Source organism: Helianthus annuus, chromosome 12 (assembly GCF_002127325.2).
Source record: "Helianthus annuus cultivar XRQ/B chromosome 12, HanXRQr2.0-SUNRISE, whole genome shotgun sequence".
In the NCBI taxonomy this organism is placed as follows: Eukaryota; Viridiplantae; Streptophyta; class Magnoliopsida; order Asterales; family Asteraceae; genus Helianthus; species Helianthus annuus.
In genome coordinates, this window is record NC_035444.2 from 94,049,733 (window position 1) to 94,063,213 (window position 13,481).

General features: G+C 34.4%; 1 long non-coding RNA gene across 1 annotated transcript; it reads right to left on the reverse strand.

Annotated features, from left to right (window-relative positions):
• Positions 1-980: 980 nt before the first annotated feature.
• Positions 981-1,609, reverse strand: LOC118484900. The gene is made up of 3 exons (XR_004874951.1): positions 1,523-1,609; positions 1,150-1,247; positions 981-1,054 (listed from the first exon to the last, which is right to left on the reverse strand). It is a non-coding gene; the product is annotated as an uncharacterized LOC118484900 (long non-coding RNA).
• Between the last annotated feature and the right edge of the window lie 11,872 nt (positions 1,610-13,481).

Below are 13,481 nucleotides of genomic sequence, written 5' to 3' on the forward strand. Positions count from 1 at the left end.
TATGTCAATGATGACCAATCAACACATGCCATAATAAACTCCTCTTTGAGCTATTGTAACATCTAATCTGTTTTTTTTAAACAGCGGAACTTTTCAATTTACTCATATGACCCGTTAAGGATAACATAACCTAAATTAATAAGTCCACAGGTAAATGCATCAAAACTTTTAAAATATTTAATCTACCCATTATTGTTCCATTAGTTTAGTCAAGATACATTCTGTTAATCAATCCACACATAAGACCATGTGTAGTGGGGCATTATAGGGCATTATAGGGCAAAAAAACGCCTCCTTCCCCATTACATACGGCATTATAGGGCAAAAAAATGGTTTGGCGTTTTAATGAAAACGCCTAAAATGGATTGTGGAAGGTTTGACTGGGTTTGACTGGCCAATGAGAAAATAGTTTGCTTTTTTTTTGTTTAATGATTGGAAGGGGCATTATCATGCATTATTCCCACTACGCCACTTTTGCAATAACGCCCCATGCTGACTGGACTGCCACGTGTCGAATAATGCCCCATGGTGGGGGCATTATTTTGTTTAACCACTACACATGGTCTAACAGCTCGTGAGCAAGGTTAATCTGAACGAATAAAATGTATATTATCTTGTACCAATAATGTTGAGCAGCTCTAAACCTGGGTTAACGTGTATTTATGTCACACGCATGTAGCCCTAGTGAAGTGCAGAGGTGAACATCTCAGCAGGGACACCCTTTGTCGTAGGAAGTCGCAACTCCAGAACGATACACAAACAAATGGAACAAAAATACATTGACCCAGTACCAAAAATTTGTGAATTTGAAGGAAACAAACAACAATTAACCAAAAAAATTTCACTTCGAATGCGAAACCTTGATCTAAGAATTAATGTAACACAAAATTAACAATTTGAAGCGATATAATTGATGAACTTTACCAAAAAATGGAAGGATCAGAGAGATATTGAGAAGAATTATACGGATTAGATTGAAACCCAAAACCTCAAATCGTGTGTGTAGTTCCCAATCCCCTTTGAAGACTTGTAGTCCGCTCAATCGATCATCTATCTATAATCAAACAACATCTCAAACGAAACAAATAGATTATCAAACAACAATCAGAGGACTGAATCAATTGATTAGATTAATGAACAAAAATATACCTACACAACAATCAACGAATGAATCACCATCGTTGCCCTCGGAACCTAACACCAGCAATTATATGTGTGATGTAAAGTAACAATCTATTAATCGTAATCTAACAAACCTAAAAAACAGATCAGGTGATAGAACAATAATCGCTAAAGAAAAGGAAGGTTAATCATAATATTGAACTGATAAAAAAGATGAAGAACAAAACTAAAAAACACACAAATTTAGATCGATGAAGGGATTCTAGGGTCCATAAAAGAAGCGTTTTATCCCAAATCATATGTAATTGATCTGATTGTATACCCGCAATATAGATCGGCGCACAAAAGAAAAATCAAGAAATCGTATAATCGATTGAAGAACAGAGGTGATACATCATACCTGGGAGTGATTCGTTGTGATTATTTAGATGAAACGGCGAAGAAGATTAGGAGATTAGGTTTTCTATAAGTTCCAATTAGATGAAGCACCGAAGAAGAGTGGGAGATTAGGGTTTTCTATAAGTTCCAAAAAAACAAAAACGGTTTATATATGGAATCCGGATTGCATAGATGGATCGGGTCGCGTAGCTCAAAATGGGATCCGCGAGCAATGTAAATATCCATTGACAGTTTACCCAAAAGTGAAAACCAAATACAACATGGTTCACTATGATCTTGCCCAAAAATGAATATTACTATTAATATAGATCATGATAGCCATAACTAACACACTAACTATTTATAGAAAATAAAAGAATAGCCGGTCTGGCCATTACCCAACCAACCCAACCAAACAACCATTTTGCCTACCAAGAAAAATATTTTAGTGTGGTACCTGAAGATTTTGAACATCATTAAACTCTTTGTTTTCCGTATTTTACTTAGGTCGCAGCACTGTTGATTCCAAATTTACCCGTTACCAGCTCAAGTAAAGATTTTCCAAAATAGTATACATTGAACGCGCAATTAGGAGGTGGTGATCTTGTTGGTTCCAAAATACAATAGCAATAAAAATTTCAACTTAACTAAAAGATATAAAGAAACCAGAATGTGATACAAAAGTAGTCACTCTTATAAAGATGTTCACATACCAGAGTATGCTGATTCAGAGCTCATGCACACAAATAAAAAGAAAAGGATATAATTATGTTCACATACCATGTTAGATTCATAGATAGGAACAGAGAGATGTGGTTGTATAAAATGATCATCGCTAGCATGGCCAAGTAGAATTGGAACAAAATAATTTTTTCAACCTACAACAAAAACCGTACGAGTTTCATCTCAAAAGCACAAACCACAACACATAACAAAAGATACGAAGTACATATATTAATGCAATATTCACACATTCATAATACCTTGTTACACCAACAATTAAAATCTTGAAACTCGGGTAATAAAAAATTTGTTGATTTGGCAAGGCCTAAAACACAAAAACAACAAACAAAGTTAAAATAATCAACAAAAGCCGCGGTTGAATGTCGTATTAAGCTTTGAAACAATGGAACAGGAAAATAAACGCAAAAAAACGCAGAGAGTGAGAGCAAGTGATTGCGTTTTTTTTAATCCAAAGTTTATAACATAATCATACAAATGAAAGAATAGACCTTTTAACGGAACCAAAATCAAGGAAATAAAAAACACATCAACAATCCTCTAGAACTTTCGCCAGATCTAACCCTAAATCTATGTTCGCATACCCTTCAACGATGTCGAAAAGAAATAAAAGTTAACAAAGATTAATTACATTAACAATAAAAATCAAAGAAGGAATGAACATTACAACATACTTTCGATTATAAATCATGAATCGGTGAAGAACAGAGCAGATTTGCGGTGAAACCCTCAACCACCACCGCCTTCTACCATGGTTTCCAGCGTCAAAATCACAGCACCATCACCACAGAATTTTTAAGTTATATGTAGAACCCTAAAGGCCAAACAACATCTCAAACGAAACAAACAGATTATCAAACAACAATCAGCGAATTGAATCAATTGATTCGATCAACGAACAGAAACATACCTACAAACAATCAACGAATTGAATCACCATCGTTGCCCCCGGAACCTAACACCAGCGACCGTTTGGTGCGTTAAAAAGATAGAAGTAGATGAAGAGGTATGGATTTAGGGTTTGTGAGAAAATGGAATTGTGAGAAAGAAGGAAGCGTTAATGGATATATAGGATCCAATTGATATGATTGATATGTGGTAGAAGCCAACGATGAATGGATGTAGGAAAGATATGAAGAATCGCCTTGAGATGAGGACTGAATTCGTATTATTGATGAGGATTCATTGAAGAATTTTTGCAATTGATAATGGGGATTGAAAGAAAGATGGACTGGAAACATGCGGATGTTAGGGTTTCTTGTGACAATAGAATGATAGATAATTATATAGGGTCCGAATACATGGGTTGGGTTGCTCAAAACGGGACCCGTGTGGAAAGGAAAATACCCAGCTCATTTTCCCGCCAAAAAGCAATCCAGGATGCCCTAAGAACGCGCCATGTCAGCCCAAATTCTTATGTTTATTATATATAATAGATATATATATATATATTGTTCCCATTAAGTCTAACCGTTTTTTGAATCAATTTCTAATGTCGGATCATGCTGATATTAAATCTCAGCCCTTTAAACTCACAAAATTAACCGCTACAGTGGCGGTTCAGGGCGGTTTCTTAGCTGGTGGTTTTGCTCCTCATTATTCTGCCCATGATCTCCACTTCTATGGTTGTTATCTTCTTAAACTCAATAAAATAACTGAAAAAGTGGCAGTTCAAGGAGGTTTTATCATCTATATCATCTCCTCTGTTGTAGTTAGCGACAAAAAGGCACATTGATCAATGGGTTTTTGTAGCTACTCCCCCTTATTTCCAGGAGTCTCTCTCCTCATATCCTAAATAACTAACAATGCAGTTCTTGTTATTTTGGGGGTAGTGGGCTTACATGAGTTAATTTAGATTCCTATATAACGAAGGTAGGTGATCTTCTTTTGATATTTTTATTTATATGATAAACACAAACTCGTATGGATGAAGCAGTTACCATCCATGTGTTGGTATCATGACCACAGGTTTCCCGGTTCCAAGATTTTGGAGTAGACGCATGATAACAAGCGACTACCTAATCACTACATATCTCGCACCAATACATGATCGAGTCGTAAAACAGAAATCGAAAAAACAGTAAATAACTAACCGAACAAAGAACTGGAACTTCAATTGCAGAAACTTTGATTCCAAACTGAATGTTTACAACTGATAACTTTCATACAGACACTTTGAAACTGTTAGTTGGAACCGTGTATATAATCAGCGAACAGGTATGTGTGGAGAGGTATGTTGCTTCATGAAGAGATACGTCTCTTCCCAAGATAACTGTTCATACGGTTACGTAACACACACACGTCTGTTCACATGATACAGCCCAATCATAACAGCCCTGATGGACTTAATATTCGACCTAGTACATAACATGGCCTCAGGCCCAAATCCACATACATAAACAATAAACAGTAAATTGTTTGACCCATTAAACTGACTAATAAAACGTAAATAAAGCTGCTGTGTTTTTTCTTTCTTCTTCGAACTCAGTTGCGCTTGATTATCGGACTTCACCATGAAGGTAAAATTATTTATTGTACTTCTGTTAGTATTGGTTTCTTTTTTGTTAAGCATGAGTTATGTATTGCAAACTACATATACATGCTGAAAGTCCATTCAAATGTGACAAGGTACATTCCCAGCAATATACATATTCCATTAACACATATCACTAATTCTCTAATCAATATCTTTCTTAGTGTAACCACTAGCTATGATGGAACAACCACAAAATGATGAATCAAAGGTCTTGTAATGGTATTTTCTTTTAATGTGTACATAACATTTACATTTTTTTAATTTGTTTAAAGCTTGATTAGGAACAACCGACTCAGAAAATTGACAAGAAGGCAAAGACATATTCATGTATTCTATGTTTCTTTCCTGAATTTTACTAAATCTAATGCTTTTATTTGTTCTTAATTATAGGACAATGATGCAACTCTGGAGCTTATTGGTTTTAATAAGCAATTTAGTCCTTGCAACTTTCAAGGTAAGGTAAATTGCTTAGATATTTTATTAATAATCAAACATTTTACTAATTACCTTATTATCTATGTTTTACTTTTTTGGAATAAATATTTGTAGGATACACATCAAGTAAAAGCACAGATGTTATCTTCATGACAAGGATTGATTTCAATTTTCGATGTGGCTGATTAAAATTGGATTGTCATTGTATACAGACGGTTTGTAGAACTTCTCTATGGTTATTCTTATTGACTTGCTCTGCTTATTTTCGTTTTGTGTTTAGTTGAAAAATCCAATTACTTTCTCTCACTAATTAAAGTTTTGTTATTTACAGGTCTTCTAGTGCGTTCTCAAATCCCATTCCCTATGTTCCTGTTTAGTTTCTTCTACGTTGTGTAAATTGGATCATTGAATTTTATAGGTGAAAATTAATGAAGCATGGGAGGTTAAAGCTAAATTCAAGTATTTAAACAAACGTGTGGATTTAATCATAAAATTTTGTGATTTAAGAACATAAAAGGTTTATATATATTCTATTATTCCCAAATAGTGTAACCTCCATTTGGGAAGATCCTGCCCTTGAAATCAAATAGTTTTGTTTTTGGATTGGATTTGTGACATTAGCTTTTATGACGCGTTATTTCTATATTAATTCACGTAATACGATAGAGAAACTATACGGAATAGGCTTGTGGTGTGGTTGTCACACCCCAACCAATGATGAGACGAAGTGTGAAGATTGCTAGAGACATCATAACGCTAATTGTGACAATATTTAATAAACCGATTTCCTTTCATAATTCATTTTTCAACATTACAAATAAATCAAATAACGTCAAGTTCAAAGGATTTACAATACAACATAATCAAAATAGATACAACGATTAAACCTAAACGTCTATATGTGTATCTAGGCATCAACGCTACTTCATTTCATAGCATCATCATCCTCAACCTGTAACATGTTTAAAATAAAGTTCAATGCAAAAGCAAAGGCGAGTATACAAGTTTAAGCATAAGTATAAGTATAAGTATAAAAGTTTAAAAACGAATCCACATGGCAACTTGGTTTATACGAGATCAACCCATCGTGGCATGCAATATTTCTAGCCAACCTCTGTTTACGCAAGAAAGTTTAATTAATTCAACATGACCCAAGTTTAAGGGGGGCGGTGCGTTACTCCTATAGCGCTATACATGTCGAAGGGAGGCTCGTGAGAGCTAATGACTAAAACATATCACATAAGTATGGTCCACGTAAGCATCAAGTATCATAACATAGAATTCATGTATAAGGATTGTTTTGTGCATTGCATAAAGAATAAGTTTAAGTGTAGTTTAATAGTAAAACATGTTACACCCCAAAAAGTGGTAAACATAAAAAGGGGGTTGCGAGTATACTCACAAAATTTGCATATGCTTTCCGATTATCCAATTGTTGACGAGTAGAGATTTAGAGTCCGAATGTATAAGGGTTAAAGTTCAAGTATGCTTAGAGTCGAGATTCGGAATAAAACAACATGAAAGTATTATATCAACTTAATCATCTTCAACACATAACACTTGTATGACACTTGGTAACCACGAGGGTTATAATAATGTTTTCATGAGTTGAACACTCATAAGAATCATAACAAGGTTTAGGTCTTAGATGATGTCCTACTACTTTGACCAATGAACATGAGTTCAACATCAAAGGTTCGAATGTACATAGATATTATTTAGGTTAGGTAGTATATATTAGTAAGCCCTTAGTACAAGTATTTCAAGCATGAGGTAGAAGATTTAATCTTCATTTAGGTACCTCAAATGTGTCATAGAAGTCATGTAGGAGGTAGGAAGAACAAGCTCCCATTTAGGCACCTCTTATGTGTTCACCACTACACTTGATGTAAAAACAACCAAGGAGGGTCTTGAACATTATTAAGATAAGAACAAGAACAACTATACTATGAGAAATCATCAAGTCATGTGGGGATTCTATGTTGGACAACCCAAGTTGTTCCATAATCACTCCTTCATCAAACTTGAAGCTTGAACATGACTTGTGGGTAAAAAACCCTAAACAAACAGAAAGTATTTGAGGATTATCCTCTAATTTTGTATGTCTCAACCTTGTTTTTAAGCCTAACTAACCATAGGAGTGGTTATAAGCATAAGGACATAGGTTTGAGTGAGTTAAACTCATGTCTAAACAAAGATTAATTAAAACAAACTTAAACAGTGGACTTTGAAGCCTTTTTGTCGGAGTTCCAGGGACTTGTTTGCTGTGAAACACCCCTAGGATCGAAGCCAAGGTCAAGCCAAGCGTTCTGGAAAAAGAATGGACCAAAACGGGTAAGAAATGAAGAAGTTATGCCCGTTTTCGTAAAGCTCGATGAATCTGTCCGAACTCTGATTTGCAGCAACGTTTTTAGGGAGTTTGAGAGAGTTTTGAGAGTGAGATTAGAGTTTTGTAAAGTGAAAAAGTGGCTGGGATTAGAGTGGTATTTATAGGGAAGGATTAAGGTTAATGTTTAAATGAGATTAAATGCAATTAGGTGAGAAGATGGAGCCAAAAACTCAACCAATAGTTGGCTGAAAAAAGTGATCTGCGGATTAGAATCTGCCCGCCACTTGCTAGCCATTTTTAGTTATACAACTTCCTTTTTTTTACCACTAAGACCCTAAAATTTCATAATGAAATATTAACTTAAATGCTCAAAAGATTACTAAGATATATTATATGTAGGAAAAATGTTGTGGGTTGAGTACGACTGTTCACAAGGATCGAATCCTTCATTTATTTATTTTTTATTTTTTATTTTTATAATAAATAAATATTCTAATGTAAGTTATATGATATCAACATATAATTAATTAATCTAATAAGCATATATATATATATATATATATATATATATATATATGTTAGTGTTGAATTTGCATGAAGAAATAAGTTTGTATAAGATAAAAGTATTGGTTGTGTGTTGTGGACTTATAATTAAGTGTTTGCACGTATAGAATATCTAGAATTACGTATTGATTGTAAGTTACGTATGGGTTTACAAGGGTACGAGTATGTATCAAATGTATAAAATGTTTAAGCATAAAAAAATAAACGAAGTATAGTTCGTATGAAAAAAATAATTTTTTTATTACGATTGAAGTCTCGGATTACAATGATACGAAACGAAATACGAAATACAAAAGGAACAAGCTTTCAAAAATAGAAATACAAGACACGTTTTCTAATTAAGGAAAGTTACGAAAAAGCGGAGCGTTACAGTCTCCCCTTCTTTAGGGAATTTCGTCCCGAAATTTATGCAAGAGGAAGACTTGAAAGAGTTTTGGCAAAAGGTGATTATCAAGAATTAAGATTCGAAAATTTTGAAACGTAAAAAAGTATGAAATTGAAGAATGACAAGATAGGTTTGCAAAGGAGTTCGTTTGTCTAAAATTATTTGAGGTACTAAACATAATTGGAAACGTATAGTTGCGTATATGGAATTGACGATTGACTCTTAATAAACGAATGCAAGTATAAGAATGGCATATGTATTGGATAGACGAAAGTAGCGTGCTAAGAATGAAGTCTCGTCATGGATAATCGGATATAACGCGTTTGTGAGTTGTTTAAAGTTTGAATTAGGTCTAAGAGGTTTGTAAAACACCGAATTTCCCATGGCACGTTTTACGAAAGTTTGGTAACATGGTGAAAACACTTATATATAGGAAGTACCAGCGACGTATCCACCATGTTTTGACCACATTACGTCCGTTTCGTATTCGGTGTCATGTTACATTTCGTGTCTTACCATACACAGTAGTACACTCTAGAGTTCTCATGCGCTTATCACTATAATCCCGTGTGCACCCGCGATTATATTGATCATCGCATGATCCGCATAGCTTGTACTAGTTGTGTATGAATTAGGGTATACATAATTTAAAAATTAAGAATGTGTACGTGTAAGAATGTAGTATGTAAGCAAGTCCATGCTTAAGTATGTATGGGACCCACGTAAGCAAATCCCTCGGATTACGCTTGTGTACGGGTACGAATGTATGAATCATGAGTATGAAGGAAAGTATGAGCATAAGTATAAGTATGAATACGCATGTATATATGAGCATAACCATAAAACGTATAAGTAGTATGTGTATAAGCATAAGCATAAAACGTATCAATATAAGTGTAGGTACGAATAATAAAAATTACGTATATAGTGTATGTTGGGTCATCACGGATTTAAGTGTATAAAAGCGTTCAAAAGGTTGAGTATGTAAATACGAACGGTATAAATGAAATTGTCACAAGATATCGACTAAAACGTATACGATGATATGCATGTATAGTTGTTTAAGCGAAACGTGGAGTTTGTCAAGGTAAAAAAAATAGATTGAGCTTGGTCTGAAAGGTAGAATATAGTTTTCATATGTAAGAAGATATAAAGTACTCATTAGTTAAGCATAATGTATTTTGAAATGAATGGAAATTTTACTTTTGTTTTAAAAGAGTTTACGTATGTGGAAGGTTATCGGTCCCCGTGAAGTCTTCTTGCCCACGTGTTTTGAGATTTGAACGGCCACTTAAGCGGTGTAGAAAAGTTTTCAAAAATAATAAGTTCGCTTCATTTGCACCCAAACAAGAAATTTTGAATTTTGGAGGTTCTGTTGAAAACGTCTATCCTAAAAAAATTTATTAAATGATTTGTTGTTGTTGAAAATAGTCTTAGGTAAAACGATCTTATATTATCTATAAGATCCTATATGTAATTGAGAAAGGTTGGTTTGGTTTCAATTAAGAATGGAAGTCTCTAGTATGACGATATAATGCGAGCATATTTTAGTGATTAAGTCGAAGATGAAGTTCATGGGCAAGAGTTTCATTGGACCGATTAAATTGATAGGTAGCATTTCGTAAGGTTTGGAAATTTGTGTACTAAAACGTCTAAGATATGTTTAAGAATCTTGTGTATACGAGTAAGTGAAAATAGGTTGTAGGATAAGAAGTACGCTTGATAAAACAATGAAATTTTGAATTTAATATAGGTAGGTATTTCGATAAATGATAAATGACTTATGTATAAAACATGATCGGATTTGCATAATAGGACATTTTGAGGTAAAGTTTTAGTAACGATCACCTAGGTGAGGGAATCACCCCTAACTCGTTGGTGAGGTCGTTGTAAGATGGAAAAAAAAGAAAAAAAACGGAGTTAGTCGTCAAGGTAAGGAAATCACTCCTATCTTGATGATATGTCCCCATTTTTGTTACAAGGGACATAAATAAAGTTATATTGTATAATCGTATGAAAAGTATTAGTATAACGCATATGTAAAAGTGAAATCTCTAAGATAGTTCGAAATTGAAAAGAGAGGATTGTATCATAAAAGATCGAGATCGATAAAACGTGAGTTCGATTAAAACTTGGATGGTTCCAAAATGGAACATTGACTAACCAAAGTGGTCGAAAATTCTTTCGACTTTGAGGAGCATGCTTTGGCCTAATAGGTGAAATACTCTCGCCGACAAGTCGGTTAACGGTATTCACCCTTCCGGTTACTACATGTTCCAAATCAATCGAAATTTCGAGACTTGGCGGGATTTATGAAAAATCAAGGAGTGGAACTAGTCGACAAGGTGCGGGTTTCACCCCTAACTTGGCGATTTAGTATCCTAAGTGTGGTTGGTGCTCGTCAGGTCAAAATTTAATTTCAACACTTTGACGAGGGTCCACTAGAATTTGAAATTTGAATTTCTCCATCAAGGTGAGGATTTCACTCCTAACTTGATGGTGAATTTCGTGTAAGAAAAAGAAAAGTAGAAGGATTGAGAGTCATTCCCCAAATTGTGGGTTTCACGCCTATTTTGGTGAAGTCGTCTCGTTTGTGTATTACGAGTGGTTTGTGAATTTAGAATAGTCGAGTAAAATGTATGAGGAAAAACGTATGTTGAAGATTACACAAACAAGTATAAACATGTCAAGAATGGCACATAAAAGGATGATATATTAAAACAAATATCAACACATAATAAAACATGTATTAACACATAAGAATAACATGTCAAGTATGTTACATAAGGATAAATGACATATATGTTTAAAAGGCTCAAAGAGAATGTATAAGAAACACATAAGGTGGCATGCATGTAGTTTCAAACAAAACATAAGAATAAGGCTTTAAAACTATAGACTAGGTAAAAGCATTCCTACTTTTCCTAATTCCCTATAGTTATGGCTCTGATACCAATCTGTCACACCCCAACCAATGGCGGAAACATCGGGATGAGACGAAGTGTGAAGATTGCTAGAGACATCATAACGCTAATTGTGACAATATTTAATAAACCGATTTCCTTTCATAATTCATTTGTCAACATTACAAATAAATCAAATAACGTCAAGTTCAAAGGATTTACAATACAACATAATCAAAATAGATACAATGATTAAACCTAAACGTCTATATGTGTATCTAGGCATCAACGCTACTTCATTTCATAGCATCATCATCCTCAACCTGTAACATGTTTAAAATAAAGTTCAATGCAAAAGCAAAGGCGAGTATACAAGTTTAAGCATAAGTATAAGTACAAGTATAAAAGTTTAAAAACGAATCCACATGGCAACTTGGTTTATACGAGATCAACCTATCGTGGCATGCAATATTTCTAGCCAACCTCTGTTTACGCAAGAAAGTTTAATTAATTCAACATGACCCAAGTTTAAGGGGGGCGGTGCGTTACTCCTATAGCGCTATACATGTCGAAGGGAGACTCGTGAGAGCTAATGACTAAAACATATCACATAAGTATGGTCCACGTAAGCATCAAGTATCATAACATAGTATTCATGTATAAGGATTGTTTTGTGCATTGCATAAAGAATAAGTTTAAGTGTAGTTTAATAGTAAAACATGTTACACCCCAAAAAGTGGTAAACATAAAAAGGGGGTTGCGAGTATACTCACAAAATTTGCATATGCTTTCCGATTATCCAATTGTTGACGAGTAGAGATTTAGAGTCCGAATGTATAAGGGTTAAAGTTCAAGTATGCTTAGAGTCGAGATTCGGAATAAAACAACATGAAAGTATTATATCAACTTAATCATCTTCAACACATAACACTTGTGTGACACTTGGTAACCACGAGGGTTATAATAATGTTTTCATGAGTTGAACACTCATAAGAATCATAACAAGGTTTAGGTCTTAGATGATGTCCTACTACTTTGACCAATGAACATGAGTTCAACATCAAAGGTTCGAATGTACATAGATATTATTTAGGTTGGGTAGTATATATTAGTAAGCCCTTAGTACAAGTATTTCAAGCATGAGGTAGAAGATTTAATCTTCATTTAGGTACCTCAAATGTGTCATAGAAGTCATGTAGGAGGTAGGAAGAACAAGCTCCCATTTAGGCACCTCTTATGTGTTCACCAATACACTTGATGTAAAAACAACCAAGGAGGGTCTTGAACATTATTAAGATAAGAACAAGAACAACTATACTATGAGAAATCATCAAGTCATGTGGGGATTCTATGTTGGACAACCCAAGTTGTTCCATAATCACTCCTTCATCAAACTTGAAGCTTGAACATGACTTGTGGGTCAAAAACCCTAAACAAACAGAAAGTATTTGAGGATTATCCTCTGATTTTGTATGTCTCAACCTTGTTTTTAAGCCTAACTAACCATAGGAGTGGTTATAAGCATAAGGACATAGGTTTGAGTGAGTTAAACTCATGTCTAAACAAAGATTAATTAAAACAAACTTAAACAGTGGACTTTGAAGCCTTTTTGTCGGAGTTCCAGGGACTTGTTTGCTGTGAAACACCCCTAGGATCGAAGCCAAGGTCAAGCCAAGCGTTCTGGAAAAAGAATGGACCAAAACGGATAAGAAATGAAGAAGTTATGCCCGTTTTCGTAAAGCTCGATGAATCTGTCCGAACTCTGATTTGCAGCAACGTTTTTAGGGAGTTTGAGAGAGTTTTGAGAGTGAGATTAGAGTTTTGTAAAGTGAAAAAGTGACGGGGATTAGAGTGGTATTTATAGGGAAGGATTAAGGTTAATGTTTAAATGAGATTAAATGCAATTAGGTGAGAAGATGGAACCAAAAACTCAACCAATAGTTGGCTGAAAAAAGTGATCTGCGGATTAGAATCTGCCCGCCACTTGCTAGCCATTTTTAGTTATACAACTTCCTTTTTTTTTACCACTAAGACCCTAAAATTTCATAATGAAATATTAACTTAAATGCTCAAAAGATTACTAAGACA